The 5,037-nt window shown below is 49.1% G+C and overlaps 1 pseudogene; it reads right to left on the bottom strand.

The window, feature by feature from the left end:
• Nucleotides 1–4,277: 4,277 nt before the first annotated feature.
• On the bottom strand, nt 4,278–4,377 carry LOC132835360 (U2 spliceosomal RNA; annotated as a pseudogene).
• Nucleotides 4,378–5,037: the final 660 nt, after the last annotated feature.

Here is a 5,037-nt window from a genome sequence, read left to right as displayed (position 1 = left end):
CCTACACCCCTCCCTATCTCTGTCGGCCCCTCAGCCCCTACACCCCTCCATATCTTTGGAACCTCCTCTATCCCCTACGCCCCTCCCTATCTCTGTAATCCCCTCCAACCCCCTAACCCCACAGTCACAGCAGAATGGCCGTCTGCCTGTTTATTGTGACTATCCCTTTCCTTGTTTGATTTCGACTGGGCAGATGGAGCTAGATTCCTGGAATCCCTTTCACTCACTCTCTCACTCTCTCCTTCTCCATCTTTTCCCTCCTATGTCCCTTCAAATACTATCACAGATTTTTAAAAAAGACACACAACACTTTGTTTAATTTAACGCTGAGGAGCCATAACAGCTGCTAAAGAGTCGATTTAAAGTGAACCGTGAGGCTGAGTTTAAACTGTCCTCTCACCTCTTATTCCATTGTTGGCTCCCTCATGTTCACATTCACTCCTCCCCTCTCCCTCTCTCTGTCTCTGTTTCTCTCTCCCTCCCACACACTCACACACTCCCTCTCTCACACTCCCTCGCTCACACTCTCTCTCTCACACACTCTCTCTCACACTCCCTCTCTCACACTCCCTCTCTCACACTCCCTCTCTCACACTCCATCTCTCTCACACACACACACTCCCTCTCTCACACTCCGGAGCCATCATCAAGGGATGCGAGTGCGGTTCTGTTCTGCTGGAATTCCTGGTCCAGGGGAGAAGGGTTTCTGCAGAAAATGGCCACAATCTGGTCAAAGATCTTTCTCTGAGTCTCCGGCACTGGGAAGAAGGTGAAGCCAAAGAAGCCGATCAACAGGAAGGTGAAGATAAGGAAAAAGATTGGAGCACAGAGCTCATGGCGGCACGGTGGCACAGTGGTTAGCACTGCTGCCTCACAGCGCCTGAGACCCGGGTTCATTTCCCGACTCAGGCGACAGACTGTGTGGAGTTTGTACGTTCTCCCCGTGTCTGCGTGGGTTTCCTCCGGGTGCTCCGGTTTCCTCCCACAGTCCAAAGATGTGCAGGTCAGGTGAATTGGCCATGCTAAATTGCCCGTAGTGTTAGGTAAGGGGTAAATGTAGGGGTATGGGTGGGTTGCGCTTCGGCGGGTCGGTGTGGACTTGTTGGGCCGAAGGGCCTGTTTCCACACTGTAAGTAATCTAATACATGTGAGAGTCCAGGGGAGTTACAAGCTTCAGGAAAGGATTCCTCTGTCTTTATCTGAAATCTCTCTCTGGGTGTGGTTCCCTCCAGCCTGGAAGAATCTGTGTTTGAATTGATCTTTTTGCCAAGGGGTATTTTATGGAATGCGACAGTCTCGGAACAGTTAATTAATAATAATTATTATATCTGGTCCGATATAAGTTCTTTTGCTAATGTTTCAACTGGAGTGTTTAAATAAATTCTGTTTCAAGCCGAGTGGTTTGAACAGCTGCATCACATCTATAACACACACTTCACGTCTTCCTTTAAAATAGGAAAAAGTTAGGGTCTAGGCTACATTTTCAGATATTTTGAGGGACGCTGGCCTGGTCCATGACAGCTTAGGACCGGAAACATTTATTGATTTCGCTTCCAATTTCCACCAGACTCTTACCTTCACTTCATCCATCTCTGACTCCTCCCTTCCCTTCCTTGACATCTCTGTGTCCATTTCTGGGTGCAGTATTCCAAGCTTCGGACTTGCTGGAGGCAGTATGTGTCCACCTACAGCACATGGACTGCAGGGATGAAGAAAGCAGCCCATCCCCCACCTTCTGGAGAATAACTAGGGACAGGAAATAAATGCTGCTACACCCGGAGACACCTTCACCCCACGAGGTGCTAAAAAAGCCAGAGCATTTTTTTTAATTTCAAAAATATACTTTATTCATAAAATACTTTGATGATCTATACAAGTGGACATGCCATACATATATAAACATTCCATTTCTTTGCATACCGAAACAGATTAATCGTTCCTATTTACAGGTCTGTACGATTACATTTTTTTAGCTGAGGCATCAGCAGAGCCCAACTGCCTTTTGTTCTTCATTAGACAGGCAGACGTTACACGGTGGTCTTTCCCCACCGCGCCTTGGTGGCAGCTGCCCCAAGCTTCAGCGCGTCCCTCAACACGTAGTCCTGGACCTTGGAATGTGCCAGTCTGGAACACTCAAGTGTTGCAGACTGGCACATTCCAAGGTCCAGGACTACGTGTTGAGGAGACGCGCTGAAGCTTGGGGCAGCTGCCACCAATGCGCGGTGGGGAAAGACCACCGTTTAACATCTGCCTGTCTAAAGAAGATCAGGGGGCCCATGCAGTCATTTGGGCTCTGCTGACGCCTCAACTCAATATATGGCCATATGAGCGAGAAATACCCACACCTGTATGTAAAAAAGGAAAATTCTAAGCTGTGTATGTTAATGTGAACATATGTATGGCATGTGAACATATGTACAGTGTATCAAATTATTTTATGAATATTTTACGAATAAAGTATATTTTTTGAATTAAAAAAAGGATGTGTACTGTCTGCAGGATTTCCCTGGGGCAGGGTATTTCGACGTGACCTTCAGGAGTGTGAAGCAGTGTGAGCAGCTCCTGAAGGTCTTCAAGAAGAAGGAAGGGGAGCCGCTATTCTCCATCTTGTCGGCGGTCCCATTGTGTGTGCTTCCTGCACAGAGGAGTCGGGTTGTTACAATCCATATGTACAACCCCTATGTTCCAGCGGCTGATGTCCTGACCTTCCTGGGAAGGTGCGTCCAAGTTGAGGGAGAAGCCATCGATGTGATCGACCCCTTTGGGATCTGGACCAGTAAGCAGCAGGTCAGGGTAACCCTGAGGGTCGATGGTAATGGGAACATTCTCCACCCACCCTCGAGCTTCGCAATTGGAGGGAGCAGAGGCTCCCTGACATATGCAGGGCAGCCGAAAGTGTGTCGAACCTGCGGGAAGGCGGGACACGTGGGGGCGGATTGTAAGGTGACCATCTGCAGGAATTGCAAACAGGAGGGTCACCTGACTAAGGACTGTCAGGAAACAAAGAGCTGCAACCTGTGTGGAGAGGGGGGCCACATGTACAAGACCTGCCCAAGACGGGGGGGGGGGCCCACTTACGCACAGATGGCTGGAGGTGGCAATGTGAGCCGTGGACCCCCAAAGACCAGCGAGGTCCACCCAGACAGCAGGGAAACGGAGACTGGTGGCACCCAGAAAGAAGAACAGGCTGGAGTGGAGGAGGCAGCAGCCAGCGGAGAGACACAGCAGCTGATCCTAGCTCTAGCTGGGCAGATGGAAGCAATGGAGGAGGAGGTAATCGAGAAGGCAGAGGAGTGGATACCTGTTAAAAACAGGAAGAGAAAATCCTGCCAGGCCCCCAAAGCCTCCCAGCAAAGGGGGAAAAGACAGCTGCATGATGGAGAGACAGACAGCCCTTCGGATGGGGAAGACAGGCGCAAAGAAGGTCACCACCAACAGAAGAAGAGACAGAGCACCGTAGATAATGAGGAGGGCATTTCCTCCCAACCAGGAAACAACGGACCCCCCGAAGTCCACACTCCACCCAGTGAGAACCAGGGGGTACCCACTGCTCCACAACTACAGGTAACTGAAAGCTGTGATCCTCTGACAGTCCCATTATCAGACACAGAACTGGACGGTGCGGACCCTTGCCTTGGCTCAATGACACCACAGTGGGTAAATGACCCCAGTGAGGAGCTGGATAGCGATAGCTACCTCAGCCCAGCGAAGGTCCAGCAGTTCGTGCTCACCTTGGGGATGCAGACAGCTACCCCAGAGACAGGGCAGTCAAATGGACAATGGTAACCCCATAAACTGGGGGTTAAAGAAGGTTCCTTTGCAATCATGTAACAGGGCACCCACTCACTAGGTGGGTTCCGCTGAAGCCACAGCTAAATAATAAGAGACTGGATGATTAATAAAGGGACTATAAATATGATAACTGTAAATTCGATTAATTCAATCTGTTTATTTGTAAGGTTAAGACATGCAATGTGTATATCTATGAACAATATGACAGGTATCAAAGATTTATTGCAATGTATATGTCTGTGAACGACATGACAAATTGTACAGGTACCAAAGATTTATTTTATGAATAAAGTATATTTTGAGATAAAAAAATGAATCCAGCATAAAGATCCACCAAGAGCAGGTCAGCACAACCAAATGATCCACCAACGTCCAATCACGATCCAGCGATGGTCCCCAGCAGCTCCAACGACTCCCAACACGATCCCCGTGGTTTCTTCCCACGCCAGCGCACGTCCGCAGCGTCGAACCTGCTGCTCTCGAGCAGAATCTCTTCCTCTGGTCCTCAGGAACTACACATATTCCCAGCCAAAACTGACAAGAACAGAACTACACATGATCTTAGCCAAAAGGCCGAGAAGCGATAGGCTCACTGAAGATAAATGTGGACAAGAATTATTGAGATTTATTCTTCAAATGAGCTGTTTTCTCTGTCGCTGTTGAGAACAAGCAGCTCTCCCTGTTTGGTGCATGTGTTTGTTTTGGTTAATTGCTGTCTTCTGATTTGTTTGTATTTTGATGTTGTTGTGACAGTCTGCAATGTACTGGGGATGAGTTATGGGGGGGTGCAGGGGCCGCTTTTAAAACTGGGATCTTGCTGTGTAATTCTGCATCAAAGTGCTCTCGCTCACCGCCCCGACCGCCCTAAGTTATCTTTTCTACCTTTTATCCCAAAGAATCTTTGTAGGGAAAGCTGGAAAGTAAAGATCCAAAATGCATGGGACCAGGAAAGCCTTGGACAAGAGCAACCTCCAGAGGGGAGCACGGGCCAGAGGCCTGAGGCCTGGTTGCCAGGCTGCAGCCTGTGGGGCCCAGGTGAGAGGTGGTCTGTTTATAACCCCGAGGTTTATTCTTCACTGCGGGGGTGGGGGAGTGTGGAGGCCTGGTTTGTAGGGCCCTCTGGTTAATTGGGTCCTGTCAGATTGTGGCCCTGTCGTTTTTAAAATGGGTTTGAAGCCTGGGTTTAAAGTAACCAGGGTTTTGGGATTGTGACACAAACAGGTTAACCTCCAGGATCTGTGAGGC

The sequence above is a fragment of the Hemiscyllium ocellatum genome, chromosome 44, assembly GCF_020745735.1.
Source record: "Hemiscyllium ocellatum isolate sHemOce1 chromosome 44, sHemOce1.pat.X.cur, whole genome shotgun sequence".
In the NCBI taxonomy this organism is placed as follows: Eukaryota; Metazoa; Chordata; class Chondrichthyes; order Orectolobiformes; family Hemiscylliidae; genus Hemiscyllium; species Hemiscyllium ocellatum.
This window is presented reverse-complemented; position numbering and strand designations above follow the sequence as displayed.